At 44.0% G+C, this 18,409-nt stretch overlaps 1 protein-coding gene across 4 annotated transcripts in view; it reads right to left on the reverse strand.

The window, feature by feature from the left end:
• Positions 1-18,409, reverse strand: part of svild (supervillin d) — a 120,963-nt gene that overhangs the window by 91,386 nt on the left and 11,168 nt on the right. The window contains exon 1 of one of the 4 annotated variants that reach the window (XM_035746141.2): positions 10,156-10,174. The exons of the other annotated variants lie outside the window; for them this stretch is intronic. The gene's annotated coding sequence lies outside the window, so the exon portion shown is untranslated. Of the gene's footprint in view, positions 1-10,155; positions 10,175-18,409 lie in introns of those variants that run through there. 4 annotated transcript variants of the gene reach the window in all.

The raw sequence follows: 18,409 nt of genomic DNA on the forward strand, positions 1-18,409 counted from the left end.
AGTGACTGGTCTTCGAGGTTAAGGACCATAGCAGTGTGCAACGTTAAGGGGGGCGGGGGTGGTTTGGCCAATGGTGCGGTTTTAGAGGCTATCCTCTTTGCTGGAGACATTTGATTGTTTTAAAGCTGGATTCCTGCAATTCTACACATTTTGCTATGGCTTATGCCTTATTCTTATGCCATCTCAGTGACTCAAACATTTTAACAAAATAGGGACCTCATGCCATGACATGGGGGGGGGGGGCAGCTATGATTTAGCAGCGGCGATGATTTAGCAACTATGCTATTCATGATAATCACAGCTGGTTTACAGATTACAACAGCCGAGTGTTGTAAGAAATTTCTCACCAGCTACTCATGCAACAGCACCATTTCATACAACAAGAACCGTAGAAGGGGGGTCACAACACGAAAGGATCCCATTTCCTAGTCCACCTCACAGCTCACTGGTGTCAATATCTAAACGTGTGAAGAAAGGGCCATCTTTGGAAAAATATACCACACATGGGACCTTGGAGGTTAGCTGCATTTATGAACAAGTTCATGTGTTAATTCTTTATTGTCTGGGACAAGGCCCAGGCATAAAAACTGCCTCTGGGGCCAAACCACTGACCTGTAGTCCATTAGTCTTCAGATTCTTTAGGAACTCGCATGTCCACACAAGAACATGGGGCAGGAATGCAGCCACCACCCTTGGATCAATTTGGGAGCAAGGGAAAAACTGCTTTGGCTGCATGCATTTCTGACAGTATGCATGTGATAGTCACACTCTTGAAATTAGTTCACACTCTTGAAATTAGTTCAAAGGAATGTCAAAACTGGGATATCTCTTCAAAAAGGCACAATTCTGGTTGTACACAAGCTCTTGTCAGTTCTTCTATCAAATGACTATCAGTTAGTTGCACTACCCCTTTAAAATCTACCACAGAAACCACAGCTACTGCAAGACATCAGTCTCTAAATGACAGGAATCGCAGCACCAATGTTATGAACACTGGCCCTAAATGCTGATTCACTTTAAGTGTCTGGTAACACCTTTTTAACAAGACACTCAATTACCATGTTAGGCTAATGACCAAGTGCAGTTCATAACACAAACACTCAATTGACAATTAATTGGTTTAAAGTGAAGCAAATGCACTAACATGTAAGTAAACACGTTTGTTTAAAACAGATGCAAAGCCCAAAGCTTTGGAAAGTCTGGAATATCTGTTGAGTGAAAATGCTTTGCAGTTATAAAACTGAGGAAGAGCTCCTAAGCTTAGTAGTTATAGCCTAATAGTGTCCAATCATGTCTTGAGCCATATTCATTCCATGTAATTTCAGCAAGCCAAGCCATGACACCCACCACCCACAATCATTTCAGTGGTTAGAAAGATAAGATTGGCATTCCTGAAACATTTTGTTGAAATGTAATTTGATGTAGGAGATAGCAGCAGTAACTGCGGCATCTGGTACTTTCAGACTAAATTTATGGTAAATAATGTATGTGGCTTCAATGACAAATATCTCTGAACCGGGGAAGACTGCATAGTATGAAGAAGCAATACTCCAAACTGCATATTCCTACTACTTGTCAGAGAACTGATACTGTATACTGGTTGTTGGGGTGGGATTGGCATAGGGTTTGGGGAGTATGTGGGTGGCTTTTGGCCATGTTATTGGATTACTCATGTCTTACTCATTGGTAGGAAGACGTTTGGTCCAAAATGAATGTTGTATACTATATTTCTTGAATAGTATCTGAATCCTATAAATTAGGCAAGGTCAAATTGGGCGCAATCATATTTGGGGACCTTATTCGATTTTTCTTATTCAATTCAGTCTGGTATGAGAACGGTAGCCCTATCTGCAAAAGCAGGGTGTTTGCGGGAAGCTGAGTATCTTGGATATTGATCTGTGACTTAAAATCTTTGGTGTGACTTACTACCATATGGGCATACTAATGTATAAGGGCAGGCCGAGCTGATTACCTCATTTCAAGATGGCTGCTCCATACATTAAGGTTAGCGGTGTGAACCATTAACGAAATAAAACGGGGAATATGTTGAAACACACCGAAAGACGGGACTCCACAGATCATGAGAATGTCTTAATTGTCTGCCTGTGACCTACCTTTATTGATCACCAGCCCCGAGAGTCAAAATGTTTATTTTACACAACGTTTTCGGCAAACATCTTAAAAGGTAAGCTTCGATTTGGTCTGTATTTGAGCTATCCGCTTCTTCATACTATGCAGTCGCATCCGCATTTCGCTCTGCAGGTAGTGTAACTTTTTCATTACATTTCATTATAGTACAACGGTTTGATTTGTCTAATCTTAGCAATTTCTTCTTAGCTAGCTACATAGCCGTCTTTGTATCTAAGATAATTTCGTAATTATCGTATTTCGTCGTCCTAACGTAGCCTTCACTGCTCTGCCCAGCAGCTAGCCAGCTAGCAAACGTCCACCGACTAGCAGCACTGTAGAAACTATAACACTCAACTGAACGACTTAATTAGTGTAGTGTTAGCTAGCTACATAGCTGTCTTTGCTGTCTTCGTATCCAAGATAATTGTGTAGTCTTAGAGTGATTATCTTAATTTACCGAGGTTAGCTAGCCAGCTATTTGTCGTCCTTAACGTAGGAGACACTGCTAGCTAGCCAACAGCTAGCCAACGTCTTCTGAATAGAACTCAACAACCCGGTCGCATTCCGCTTCGCTCCACAGGTAGTATCACATTTTCATTTAATTTCATTACAGTACAACGGTTTGATTTGTTTGATCGTAGCTAGCTACATAGCTAGCTACATAGCCGTCTTTGTATCAAAGATAATTGTGTAGTCTAGAGCGATTTTCTAGGTTAGCTAGCCAGCTATTGTCGTTCTTTTAACGCAACGTAACGTAATCAACACTGCTAGCTAGCCAGCTAGCCCTCGAATAGCAGCACTGTAGAAACTATTACACTCAACGGAACGACTTGATTAGTGTAGTGTCAACAACGCAGCCACTGCCAGCTAGCCTACTTCAGCAGTACTGTATCATTTTAATCATTTTAGTCAATAAGATTCTTGCTACGTAAGCTTAACTTTCTGAACATTCGAGACGTGTAGTCCACTTGTCATTCAATCTCCTTGCATTAGCGTAGCCTCTTCTGCAGCCTGTCAACTATGTGTCTGTCTATCCCTGTTCTCTCCTCTCTGCACAGACCATACAAACGCTCCACACCGCGTGGCCGCGGCCACACCTAATCTGGTGGTCCCAGCGCGCACGACCCACGTGGAGTTCCAGGTCTCCGGTAGCCTCTGGAACTGCCGATCTGCGGCCAACAAGGCAGAGTTCATCTCAGCCTATGCCTCCCTCCAGTCCCTCGACTTCTTGGCACTGACGGAAACATGGATCACCACAGATAACACTGCTACTCCTACTGCTCTCTCCTCGTCCGCCCACGTGTTCTCGCACACCCCGAGAGCTTCTGGTCAGCGGGGTGGTGGCACCGGGATCCTCATCTCTCCCAAGTGGTCATTCTCTCTTTCTCCCCTTACCCATCTGTCTATCGCCTCCTTTGAATTCCATGCTGTCACAGTTACCAGCCCTTTCAAGCTTAACATCCTTATCATTTATCGCCCTCCAGGTTCCCTCGGAGAGTTCATCAATGAGCTTGATGCCTTGATAAGCTCCTTTCCTGAGGACGGCTCACCTCTCACAGTTCTGGGCGACTTTAACCTCCCCACGTCTACCTTTGACTCATTCCTCTCTGCCTCCTTCTCCTTCTCTTTTGACCTCACCCTCTCACCTTCCCCCTACTCACAAGGCAGGCAATACGCTCGACCTCATCTTTACTAGATGCTGTTCTTCCACTAACCTCATTGCAACTCCCTCCAAGTCTCCGACCACTACCTTGTATCCTTTTCCCTCTCGCTCTCATCCAACACTTCCCACACTGCCCCTACTCGGATGGTATCGCGCCGTCCCAACCTTCGCTCTCTCTCCCCCGCTACTCTCTCCTCTTCCATCCTTATCATCTCTTCCCTCTGCTCAAACCTTCTCCAACCTATCTCCTGATTCTGCCTCCTCAACCCTCCTCTCCTCCCTTTCTGCATCCTTTGACTCTCTATGCCCCCTATCCTCCAGGCCAGCTCGGTCCTCCCCTCCCGCTCCGTGGCTCGATGACTCATTGCGAGCTCACAGAACAGGGCTCCGGGCAGCCGAGCGGAAATGGAGGAAAACTCGCCTCCCTACGGACCTGGCATCCTTTCACTCCCTCCTCTCTCTCTGCTGCTAAAGCCACTTTCTACCACTCTAAATTCCAAGCATCTGCCTCTAACCCTAGGAAGCTCTTTGCCACCTTCTCCTCCCTCCTGAATCCCCCCCCCCTCCCTGCAGATGACTTCGTCAACCATTTTGAAAAGAAGGTCGACGACATCCGATCCTCGTTTGCTAAGTCAAACGACACCGCTGGTTCTGCTCACACTGCCCTACCCTGTGCTCTGACCTCTTTCTCCCCTCTCTCTCCAGATGAAATCTCGCGTCTTGTGACGGCCGGCCGCCCAACAACCTGCCCGCTTGACCCTATCCCCTCCTCTCTTCTCCAGACCATTTCCGGAGACCTTCTCCCTTACCTCACCCCGCTCATCAACTCATCCCTGACCGCTGGCTACGTCCCTTCCGTCTTCAAGAGAGCGAGAGTTGCACCCCTTCTGAAAAAACCTACACTCGATCCCTCCGATGTCAACAACTACAGACCAGTATCCCTTCTTTCTTTTCTCTCCAAAACTCTTGAACGTGCCGTCCTTGGCCAGCTCTCCCGCTATCTCTCTCAGAATGACCTTCTTGATCCAAATCAGTCAGGTTTCAAGACTAGTCATTCAACTGAGACTGCTCTTCTCTGTATCACGGAGGCGCTCCGCACTGCTAAAGCTAACTCTCTCTCCTCTGCTCTCATCCTTCTAGACCTATCGGCTGCCTTCGATACTGTGAACCATCAGATCCTCCTCTCCACCCTCTCCGAGTTGGGCATCTCCGGCGCGGCCCACGCTTGGATTGCGTCCTACCTGACAGGTCGCTCCTACCAGGTGGCGTGGCGAGAATCTGTCTCCTCACCACGCGCTCTCACCACTGGTGTCCCCCAGGGCTCTGTTCTAGGCCCTCTCCTATTCTCGCTATACACCAAGTCACTTGGCTCTGTCATAACCTCACATGGTCTCTCCTATCATTGCTATGCAGACGACACACAATTAATCTTCTCCTTTCCCCCTTCTGATGACCAGGTGGCGAATCGCATCTCTGCATGTCTGGCAGACATATCAGTGTGGATGACGGATCACCACCTCAAGCTGAACCTCGGCAAGACGGAGCTGCTCTTCCTCCCGGGGAAGGACTGCCCGTTCCATGATCTCGCCATCACGGTTGACAACTCCATTGTGTCCTCCTCCCAGAGCGCTAAGAACCTTGGCGTGATCCTGGACAACACCCTGTCGTTCTCAACTAACATCAAGGCGGTGGCCCGTTCCTGTAGGTTCATGCTCTACAACATCCGCAGAGTACGACCCTGCCTCACACAGGAAGCGGCGCAGGTCCTAATCCAGGCACTTGTCATCTCCCGTCTGGATTACTGCAACTCGCTGTTGGCTGGGCTCCCTGCCTGTGCCATTAAACCCCTACAACTCATCCAGAACGCCACAGCCCGTCTGGTGTTCAACCTTCCCAAGTTCTCCCACGTCACCCCGCTCCTCCGCTCTCTCCACTGGCTTCCAGTTGAAGCTCGCATCCGCTACAAGACCATGGTGCTTGCCTACGGAGCTGTGAGGGGAACGGCACCTCAGTACCTCCAGGCTCTGATCAGGCCCTACACCCAAACAAGGGCACTGCGTTCATCCACCTCTGGCCTGCTCGCCTCCCTACCACTGAGGAAGTACAGTTCCCGCTCAGCCCAGTCAAATCTGTTCGCTGCTCTGGCCCCCCAATGGTGGAACAAACTCCCTCACGACGCCAGGACAGCGGAGTCAATCACCACCTTCCGGAGACACCTGAAACCCCACCTCTTTAAGGAATACCTAGGATAGGATAAGTAATCCTTCTCACCCCACCCCCCTTTTAAGATTTAGATGCACTATTGTAAAGTGACTGTTCCACTGGATGTCATAAGGTGAATGCACCAATTTGTAAGTCGCTCTGGATAAGAGCGTCTGCTAAATGATTTAAATGTAATGTAAATGTCTATAGCTACATGGGGTGAGGGGGGGGGGGATTACATGAATCCTTACGTTGGTAGGAACACATCTAGCCTATTGCCAATGTTATTTGATGATGTATCATTTAAATGGCAACATCGAAGACCCACCGAGTCTTTGTCGACCTGGCCAAGGCTTTTGACTCTGTCAATCACTGTATTCTTATCCGTGGACTCAACAGCATTGGTTTCTGAAATGACTGCCTCGCCTGGTTCACCAACTACATCTCAGAAAGAGTTCAGTGTGTCAAATCGGAGGGCCTGTTGTCCGGACCTCTGGCAGTCTATGGGGGTACCACAGGGTTCAATTCTCGGGCCTACTCGTTTCTCAATACATATCAACGATGTCGCTCTTGCTGCGGGTGATTCCCTGATCCACCTCTATGCAGACGTCACCATTCTATATACATCTGGCCGTTCTTTGGAAACTGTTAACAAACCTCTAAATGAGCTTCAATGCCATACAACATTTCTTCCGTGGCCTCTTAAACGCTAGTAAAACTAAAATGCATGCTTTTCAACCGTTCGCTGCCCGCACCTGCCCGCCCAACTAGCATCACTACTCTGGACAGTTCTGACTTAGACTATGTGGACAACTACAAATACCTAGGTGTCTGGCTAGACTGTAAACTCTCCTTCCAGACTCATATTAAACATCTCCAATCCAAAATCAAATCTAGAATCAGCTTCCTATTTCGCAACAAAGCCTCCTTCACTCACATAGCCAAACATACCCTTGAAAAACTGACTATCCTACAGATCCTCGACTTCGGCACTGTCATTTACAAAATAGCCTCCAACACTCTACTCAGAAAATTTGATTGCAGTCGATCACAGTGCCATCCACCATTTTGTCACCAAAGCCCCATATACCACCCACCACTGTGACCTGTATGCTCTTGTCGGCTGGCCCTCGCTACATATTAGTCAACAGACCCACTGGCTCCAGGTCATCTATAGGTCTTTGCTAGGTAAAGCGCTGCCTTATCTCAGCTCACGATAACACCCACCCGTAGCACACACTCCAGCAGATATATCTCACTGGTTATCCCCAAAGCCAATACCTCCTTTGGCTGCCTTTCCTTCCAGTTCTCTGCTGCCAATGACTGGAATGAATTGCAAAAATCAAGACTTATATTTCCCTCACTAACTTTAAACATCAGCTATCAGAGCAGCTAACCGATCGCTGCAGCTGTACATAGCCCATCTGTAAATAGCCCATTCAATCTACCTACCTCATCCCCATATTGTTTTTATTTACTTCTTCTGCTCTTTTGCACACCAGTATTTCTACTTACACATCCTCCTCTGCACCTCTATCACTCCAGTGTTAATTTGCCAAATAGTAATTACTTCGCTACTATGGCCTATTTATTTCCTTACATCCTCATGCTTTATGCGCTGTAGGCATCCATTACACAGGGGATTGGCTAATATGTCACCTTTTGACAGTTTTGTAGCCAATGAGATAAGCTTTCCAGGGATAAATAGTTGATATGGGTGGGACAAAACAACGCCTAGAACCTTTAATGTGTAATGCAAACTATTGCTACCTGGCTCAGAGACGAGATGCACCGAGCAGGCTACATTACATCGTAAACAAATTTCATTGCTTTATCATAAAAGATGGCTTCTTATGGGGGAGAAAAAGTTAAACTAAGAATATCAAACAGGAAGCTAAAAAGGCAGCAGCTATGAATAAATATACCAACATAGAACCTTTGAATAAAATACTGGTCGGACTCGGATGAGGGGAGTAATTTGGACAATGAGTGTGTCGCCTCGGCCTGACGAAGATTGACTTCTAGAAGGATTGGAACCACTTTTAGACCTGTAAGTCAATTATTTTCATGAATTTACTGTATGTATTTCGTGTTTAACAATTTGTCTGCTTTTTGTGCTTTGGATTTAGTTTACATAGGCCTATGTAACAAGTAATTTCAATGTTACATAATTCCAAAGTAATTATTTTCTGTTTCATATCAGTTCACGGTTTGCTGTTCTAAGTTGTATCCTAGTAACTTTGGAGAGGGCTCTAAACTCTCATGGCCATTGTTTACTCTATTGTGTTACTGTTTCGATTGGGAGTGTGTGCTTCACACCTATGTGAGTCACTGTACAGATAGAGTCTAGACTTGGTATTTTTACTTTACAGTAATGTCGTTTTGTAAATTTAGTCAACTGTAATTCCGTGTGTCTTACAGAGGATTTGAGGATTTGGATGACGACATTTGGGAGCCACTCCTCCCCAGCAAGTGCCCCCGCCGATCAAGGTCTTCACCCCCAATTTGTGCTAAGAAAATCTGTTTCCCCAAGACCAAGGTAAAGGTCATGACAAAGACAGCGGAGAGGGGGACCATACATTGGATCAGGACTAACAAGCTGCTTTTTGTGAAATGGAAGGACACTAGGGAAGTAACCATGCTCACCATACAGCATAAGGCATTCAACAAACATGTCTCAAGGAGGGTGAAAAGGGAAGAATGTCCCCATTCCTGTGAAGGACTACAATGCCAGCATGGGGGGTGTCGACCTGGTAATAGCCTCCACAAGACCAGGAAGTTTGTGGACAATGCTACAGTAAATGTTTTCATTCTCCATAAGCAGATGGCCAAAGCAATAAGGTTGGCCTTCCGAGAGCAGCTGGTTTTTGGAAATTGTTGAATTGGGGGCTCAAAGCAACCTTGTTCGCTTTCCGTTTCCTGGCAGAGAGGGACTGCTTCAAAAGACTGCACTTCACTGTAGCTTGTGCATGTCGTGATAATCTAATCATCTGCACCTGGGATGTAAAATGAACACCATTGGTAAATAGTTCTGTTTATTTATATTTTTTGTGTAAACAAAAAATAGTGTGTAAACAAGTTGGTGTATGTTTATAATTCTGTATGTATATCTGTTGCTTTAATATTGTTTTTGTAAACAGTTCATTTGCATGTGGGACGAATAGATTGGATATGCCTTGGCTAAACGTTCAAGCACTTAGAAGAGGTTGAGAAAACACTTGGATATCCCCTGTATGTCCCCCGACACCACCACAAGAAATTTAGTTTTATAATTCAATCATTTTTAGGCACATCCAATGTGCAAAACAATTACCACATTCGGGAAACTTTGGAGAGGTTGAAATGACACTTAAAATGTACCCTGGATACTCCATGACACCCATGTTTGAGTGAGACTGATAAAAATGGTTTTCTTACTGAACAAATTGCATTTAGGGATTGCAAATATGTAATAGTACTGGAATTGTCAAATTTACAGACATGCCACTTTGGAGAGGTTTAGGGACACTTGAAAATGTCCCGTAACAACACCTGATACAACTTACTAAAACATCTGCCCATTTATAGTTGTTAGGTCTATCAATTCCATTTTTCTGATGTCGTTTGCATGTTGTGGAAGACATCTGATGCGTTTCCAGGTCTGGGCATCAATAATTCACTTATAACTTGTCAATGAAAGATGACTTTCAAAATAAATCCAAAATAGGTATTTTGTGTGTGCTTGGTCTTATGTATTCTGAACTACGTAACTTCTATCTACGTAATCTTCTAACAATCGGAGATGGTGGGTGTCGAAAATGTCTTTCTTGTGCATTTTGAAGTGGAACGACCCCATAGAGACATTCAAGCATCAGCTTCCTTCCCTTTTGCACCCTGAGAAGAGCCAGTTAAACAAATTGCCAGCTCCTGACATTCACATTCTTCCTGAGGGAGGAAACTTTTGTCCACAGTGAGAAAACCAGGTGCCAGTGTTCAGCTGCTGAAGACAGCAAGCAAACAGGCAAGGCCAGTAGTCTCCGTTATAAAAGTCTCTCACTCGTGGCAAGTCAAAGCGATTTGCCATCAAGTGCAAGCACCCACGGAGAGGAGAATAAAATGAGTGAGAGAAATAGGGTATGCCACTGAGATATTACAGTATCTTAGGAAAAATATAGCCTTACCTTTTCCTGTAGGCTACACTATGCCTCTAGTTGTAAATAATGTTTTTAAGAAAAGGGTGTTAAGCTAAGACCGGTAGACGCACATCTCCGGACAGCAGCAAAAGTGGGTGAGTTTCCTGTCCCGTTTCTAGCAGTGTGCGATTCCAGACGGGTCATGTGACCAGGCAGCGAGGAGACGAAGCTCAGTATGGGTCATCAGCCCGTAATCCAATAACGCTATCTGACATCTACATGTGCTAAGCAGCAGCTTAGGCCAAAACTATTTAACCAACCACAGGCGAAAAACGCCATAGGGGCGGGGCCATGGTGCCATGCATTTCCACCCCATACGGTAATAGACCGCATACTGGAAAACCAATGTGTTTCCCATTACATTACAAAGCCATAGAGGCTGATGCTCATCGTATGGCAGTTTAAGGGCCCAGAGTGCCATCATCTGCAAAACGAGGGCTTAATTACAATTGCAGAGACTTTTAACACTAGTATCCACTCCTCCAAGACGTTATTCTGCTTATAAAGAGCTTTAAAAGGGAACGCTGACAGCTTGGGCGGGTTTTGCATGGCAGGCCCCTTTATTGATGTGACTCATCCCTTCCTTGTGCTTTAGTTGGTGGGAATAGAGGGGAAGGGAGGGGGGGCTGGGGAAGGGGGTGTTGTGGGGGCAGATTTTCTGTTTTGTGAGGCATGAGTCACCAGGGTGCCAAGAGGCCCTTGTCTGGTGATACTGGGGTGAGGAGGTTGAAAGGGGAGCGCAGGACGGGGTAAAAACAAGGTCTGAGGCAAATCCGTCAAACACAGACACACACACACTCCTCCCCAGTCAGATCCCTTTAACCCACACAGTCCCACTGACTGTAACCAGCCACCCACTGTCTGCTGTTGACATAACAACCAAGCCTAGTCATGCCCCTCATCTCCATTTTGCCTTAATAACTGTAAAGTTATGTATATTTGAACTGACTGGGTTCTGTTTTATTTACTGATACAGTGAAAGCTTGTAGCTACGCTGAAAAAAAGTGGGTTGCTTCCTTTAATTCCTCAGGAGTGCCTTTGAGAGACAATGGCTATTGTTTCCCAAATACACACTGTGGTAATGTGGTTTACACACAACACACCCAATGGAAAAGCACTGTTAAATTCTATTCCTCGATTTGTGCTCTGGTTTCTTAGTGATCCCCTTTGTCCCAGTCTTCCGGCTTTCTGTTTGCCTTAGTCAAAAGTGAAGGAAATGAATTGAAAACACACAAAAAGATGGACCAATATCTGCAAAGCAGCACATAGACACTGTGCTGTAGACGAGGGTAGAAAGTACCACACAGAAGTACGCAATACAGTCCATTACGACACACACAGACGTCCTGCTGGCCTACAGAGCCTTCAGAAAGTATTCATTACACTTTGTGTATAACCTGCATTCAAAACGTATTAAATATATATTTTTACTCACCCATCTACACACAATATCCCATAATGACAAAGTGAAGACATGTTTTAGGAATGTTTCCAAATGTATTGAAAATGAAATACAGAAATCTAACTAACAAAAGTATTCACACCACTGAGTCAATACTTTGTAGAAGCACCTTTAGGCGCAATTACAGCTGTGAGTCTTTCTGGGTACGTCTCTAAGAGCATCCCAAACCTGGATTGTGCAACATTGTCCCATTATTCTATTCAAAATCCCTCAAGCTCTGTCAAATTGGTTGTTGATCATTGCTCGACAACCATTTTCAGGTCTTTAAGTCAAAACGGTAACTCAGCTAATCAGGACCCCTCGCGGTCTTCTTGGTAACCAACTTGTGTAGATTTGGCCTTGGTTTTAGATTATTGTCCTGCAGAAAAGGTGACATCTCCAAGTGTCTGGTGGAAAGCAGACAACCAAGGTTTCCTCTAGAATTTGGTCTGTTCTTATGGAATTATTTTATTCTGTACAAGCTTCCTTCTTTTCACTCTGTCAATTAAATTAGTATTGTGGAGTGACTACAATGTTGCTGATCCAATCCTCAGTTGTCTCCTATCATAGCAATTAAACTTGTTTTACATCCACCACTGGCCTTACGGTGAAATCCCTGAGGGGTTTCCTCCCTCTCCGGCAACGGCGTTAGGAAGGACACCTGTATTGTTGCAGTGACTGGGTGTATTGATACACCAACCAAAGTGTAATTAGTAACTTCACCATGCTCCAACGGATATTCAACGTCTGCTTTACCAATAGGGGCCCCTACTTTGAGAGAACACGCATTTGAAAACCTCCCTGGTCTTTGTGGTTGAATCTGTGTTTGAAATTCACTGCTCAACTGAGGGGCCTTACAGATAATTGTGGAGTACAGAGATGAGGTAGTCATTCAAATCATGTTAAAACAGTAGTGCAACTTATGCTACTTGTTCAAAGATTTTTAATCCTGAACTTATTTGCCATAACATATGGGGTTATTTTTTAGTTGTAAAAATGTCTAAAAACATAATTCCACTTTGGCATTATGGGGTATTGGGTGAAGGCCAGTGACAAAAACTACATTTGATACATTTTAAATGAAGGCTGTAACACAACAAAATGTGGAACAAGTCCAGGGTTATGAATACTTTCTGAAGCCACTGTATTATCATCAGAGAGGAAGGGTGGTGTGTGTTTGTGTCCATTATCAGACTGGCAGATCAGGAATTCCCCGTAACCGGCGCTCAGACAAACTCCTACCATGCGTGGCGTGCCCAGCTGGACTGCTCTCAAAGGGCTACTGCACACACAGGAAGTCCTTATGAGAGCAATGTAGTATCTTACTACCACACGTCCGCACCCTTAAATAAAAAAAAATTGCACTGGGTTACCTTGGCTTGAGTAGCGTTCAATGACTTCTATAAACCCTGGATTGCTGATGCTGTGTACTGGCAAATGACAGGCTTTGAAACCACCGGTCAGCCATATTGGCACTCCCCAGAAAGATCAGTGCTCCATATTAGTGAAAGGAATTCTACAGTATTTCAATTAGATATTAAAAGGACAAAATTACATGCATTTAACTAAATTTGTTGTAGTGGAGACAGTAACATTAGAACTTTCAAAAAAGTATACTTTAAGGAAAATATCTTAATATAATTAAGTTCAGCTCACATATTAAAACAAATATGCTTTAGGGTGTCTTATATAATAAATGTGGCAAAAACCAATGTAGACATTATTTAAAAAAAAAGATTTCTACAGCTTCCAATATATATATATATTTTACAATGGTGGGGGTGGGGGTGCCAAGATGGAGGTGTGGTGGCTTCAAAACAGAGCCCTGTCAGTCATCTACTGTACATATACAGTGCCTTGCGAAAGTATTCGGCCCCCTTGAACTTTGCGACCTTTTGCCACATTTCAGGCTTCAAACAAAGATATAAAACTGTATTTTTTTTTGTGAAGAATCAACAACAAGTGGGACACAATCATGAAGTGGAACGACATTTATCAGATATTTCAAGCTTTTTTAACAAATCAAAAACTGAAAAATTGGGCGTGCAAAATTATTCAGCCCCTTTACTTTCAGTGCAGCAAACTCTCTCCAGAAGTTCAGTGAGGATCTCTGAATGATCCAATGTTGACCTAAATGACTAATGATGATAAATACAATCCACCTGCGTGTAATCAAGTCTCCGTATAAATGCACCTGCACTGTGATAGTCTCAGAGGTCCGTTAAAAGCGCAGAGAGCATCATGAAGAACAAGGAACACACCAGGCAGGTCTGAGATACTGTTGTGAAGAAGTTTAAAACCGGATTTGGATACAAAAAGATTTCCCAAGCTTTAAATATCCCAAGGAGCACTGTGCAAGCAATAATATTGAAATGGAAGGAGTATCAGACCACTGCAAATCTACCAGGACCTGGCTGTCCCTCTAAACTTTCAGCTCATACAAGGAGAAGACTGATCAGAGATGCAGCCAAGAGGCCCATGATCACTCTGGATGAACTGCAGAGATCTACAGCTGAGGTGGGAGACTCTGTCCATAGGACAACAATCAGTCGTATATTGCACAAATCTGGCCTTTATGGAAGAGTGGCAAGAAGAAAGCCATTTCTTAAAGATATCCATAAAAAGTGTAGTTTAAAGTTTGCCACAAGCCACCTGGGAGACACACCAAACATGTGGAAGAAGGTGCTCTGGTCAGATGAAACCAAAATGGAACTTTCTGGCAACAATGCAAAACGTTATGTTTGGCGTAAAAGCAACACAGCTCATCACCCTCAACACACCATCCCCACTGTCAAACATGGTGGTGGCAGCATCATGGTTTGGGCCTGCTTTTCTTCAGCAGGGACAAGGAAGATGGTTAAAATTGATGGGAAGATGGATGGAGCCAAATACAGGACCATTCTGGAAGAAAACCTGATGGAGTCTGCAAAAGACCTGAGACTGGGACGGAGATTTGTCTTCCAACAAGACAATGATCCAAAACATAAAGCAAAATCTACAATGGAATGGTTCAAAAATAAACATATCCAGGTGTTAGAATGGCCAAGTCAAAGTCCAGACCTGAATCCAATCGAGAATCTGTGGAAAGAACTGAAAACTGCTGTTCACAAATGCTCTCCATCCAACCTCACTGAGCTTGAGCTGTTTTGCAAGGAGGAATGGGAAAAAATGTTGGTCTCTCGATGTGCAAAACTGAGACTTATCTCCCTCACCAACTTCAAACATCAGCTATCTGAGCAGCTAACCGATCGCTGCAGCTGTACATAGTCCATTGGTAAATAGCCCACCCATTTTCACCTACCTCATCCCCATACTGTTTTATTTATTTACTTTTCTGCTCTTTTGCACACCAATATCTACATGACCATCTGATCATTTATCACTCCAGTGTTAATCTGCAAAATTGTAATTATTCGCCTACCTCATGCCTTTTGCACACATTGTATATAGACTCCCCCCTTTTTTTATTTTTCTACTGTGTTATTGACTTGTTAATTGTTTACTCCATGTGTAACTCTGTGTTGTCTGTTCACACTGCTATGCTTTATCTTGGCCAGGTCGCAGTTGCAATTGAGAACTTGTTCTCTACTAGCCTACCTGGTTAAATAAAGGTGAAATCAAATAAAAATAAAAAGCGACTTACAGCTGTAATCGCAGTAAAAGGTGGCGCTACAAAGTATTAACTTAAGGAGGCTGGATAATTTTGCACGCCCAATTTTTCAGTTTTTGATTAACATTAAACACCGTCTCAGGTTAGATATAGGCGAATGTCACTTATCAGCCTCAGTCTGGCCTACTGTAGAGGACAAAGACATCCAGACAGAGATGGAGAGAGAGGAAAGGAAGGAAGAGGGGGGGGGGGACACAGCGAGGTGGAATGATTCATCCAGCCTATCCAACTCATGGGGTCTCGGGGCATCCACCAGACACCATCTGGACTGCTGGAATTCTAACGAGGGGTCGCCGTTAGGGGGTCTGCTGTACAGGCAGAGGGGGATGGGTTAGCAAATCCCAGAGATACAGTACATCAGATTTGAACCCTTGTGGACAACACAACAAAATCAGCTAGCCTACTTTGTACTAGATAGCATACTTTGTAGTGGATGGGTTAGGGCCCAGAGATACAGTCGAACAAACTGAACCTTTATGGGACCAGGCCTAACAGTTGACTTTTACAAAAATCAACCACGGCTTAGCTAGATGCTAAATTAACAGTTAATTCCCATTGAAACACAACTAAATCAGATAGTTCATATTTAGCAAGTAGGCTATGTAGAAACTGGAAACATACGTAGGCTGATGCAGGAGTTTCTCTTGTAATGAGATTTCCTGAATGGAAATAAAAGGGTCTATCATTTGCATCGCCACCAGAGCGACGTCAGAGTTTGTGCCCTCTTGTGAAAAGTTTGATGATGATCATCGGTTGGCTGGATAATGACCCAAGTATGAATGAGAGGCCAATTAGATGAAGTGGACATTCTGTCCATTCGACTACAATGTTTTTCAAGTGTCATGTCTGGACTGCAGTACTTCAACAGAGAACAATCCAGAGACCCAAACAAGGCTTTTACTATGACTCCATATGCTGTCAGACATTAGTCTTAGTGTCGCTTGTTGTATCGGAAATGCTGTCCAGATATACACTTCAAATCATAGTTGGACTGATTGTCAACATATGTTCAATGTCACTGTGTCATCAGTTACTGAATTCACACACTTCATATAGAACTAAATCACAGGCCAAATTAGCTTATCTTCTTTTTGAGAGTGGCCGCTTTACAAACTACTAGCGAGATTTACAAATATGTCTTAGAGGAGATTAGCCTCCTGGCTAACCCAAGCACCCTTCCCCTGGGAGTTGCTATTGCTCATATTGTCACATCCCCTCCACTCACTGTAAATATTTACAGAGTGAAACTGCCTGCCGAGACGGCCATTATGCCCCCTCTGACTGCTGAGGAAAAAGGATGGGTCGGGGGATTTGTTTAAAAAAGGTCGCAGTTTGGCCATTTTTTTTTTAAATTGCAGTTGAACAATATGTAATGTATTCCTATGTCAAGGCATTTAAATTAAGCTTTGGGCTCATTTAAGCCCCTCACAATCCAGGAAATTATCTTTAACTGACCAGTTGCATATGATTTCTCAAACATTTTCAAGGTGCCTACTGACTACTGAATATCCAGTGGGCACTTGTTTCTGAACTATCAAGAAATGCAGGCTTAACCAGGGTTATTGGTTTTGACTGTTCCTGGACTGTACAGTGAAGTTCAAGTGTCGTTCGGAATAAAAAATGATTCTGATCTTCCTGTGGCCCATCCACAACTTTAAATGTATTGCATGTACAATATAGTATGCATTTAACATGCAGTGCATTCGGAAAGTTCTCAGACCCCTTGACTTTGACATTTTAGCATCATTCTAAAATGGATACAATTAATTTTTCCCCTCAATCTACACACAATACCCCACAATGACAAAGCAAAAACAGGTCTTTAGAAAATATGTGCTAATTTATTTAAAAAAAATGTTTTAAAGGAAATATCACTTTTTCTCCTGAGCGCTCAGGACCTCCGCTCCCCAGTCTAAGGTTTGCCTTCCAACATGACGACGACCATAAGCACACAGCCAAGACATAGCAAGGGGGGCTTCGGGACAAGTCTCAATGTCCTTGACTGGCCCAGCCAAAGCCTGGACTTGAACCCCATCGGACATCTCTAGAGACCTGAAAAAAGCTGTGCAGCGACGCTCCCCCTTCATCCTGACAGAGCTTGAGAGGATCTGCAGAGAATAATGGGAGAAACTCCCCAAATATATGTGTGCCAAGCTAGTATCATCATACCCAAGAAGAGTCGAGACTGTAATCGCTGCCAAAGGTGGTTCAAAGTACTGAGTAAAGGGTCTGAATACTTACGTAAAATGTCAGTGTTTTTATTTAATACATTTGCAAACATTTCTAAAACCTGTTTTTACTTTGTCATTGTGGGGTATTGTGTGTAGATTGACGGGGGGAAACAATTTAATCAATTTTAGAATAAGGCTGTATTGTAACAAAATGTGAAAAACATCAACAGGTCTGAATACATTGAACAAAAATATAAACGAAACATGTAAAGTGTTGGTCCATGTTTCATGAGCTGAAATAAAAGATGCCAGAATTGTTTCATATGCACAAAATCTTATGTCTCAAATGTTGTTCACCAATTTGATTGCATCCCTGTTAGTGAACATTTCGCCTTGGCCAATATAATCCATCCACCTGACAGGTGTGGCATATCAAGAAGCTGATTAAACAGCATGATCATTACACAGGTGCACCTTGAGCTGGGGACAAAAGGCCACTAAAATGTGCAGTTGTCAAAACACAACGCCACAGATATCTCAAGTTGAGGGAGTGTGCAATTGTCATGCTGACTGCGGGAATGTCCACCAGTTGTTGCCAGAGAATTGAATGTTAATTTCTCTACCACAAGCCGCCTCCAATGCCGTTTTAGCGTATTTGGCAATACGTCCAGTGTAACCACTCCAGGACCGTCACATTCGGGCTTCTTCACCTGCGGGATCGTGACCCAGACAGTTGATGATACGGAGTAGTATATCGGTCTGTAATAAAGCCTGATTGACTGGGCCTGGCTCCCCAGTGGGTGAGCCTAGGTCACAAGTAGAAGGGCCGACATCCTCCCAGGCACACTCACGGCTGCGCCCTTGCCCAGTTGTGAAATCCATAGATTAGGGTCTAATGAATTTATTCCAATTAACTGTTCCTTACATTAACTTTAACTCAGTAAAATCTTTGAAATTGTT

This window comes from Oncorhynchus keta, chromosome 3 (assembly GCF_023373465.1).
Source record: "Oncorhynchus keta strain PuntledgeMale-10-30-2019 chromosome 3, Oket_V2, whole genome shotgun sequence".
Taxonomy (NCBI): domain Eukaryota; kingdom Metazoa; phylum Chordata; class Actinopteri; order Salmoniformes; family Salmonidae; genus Oncorhynchus; species Oncorhynchus keta.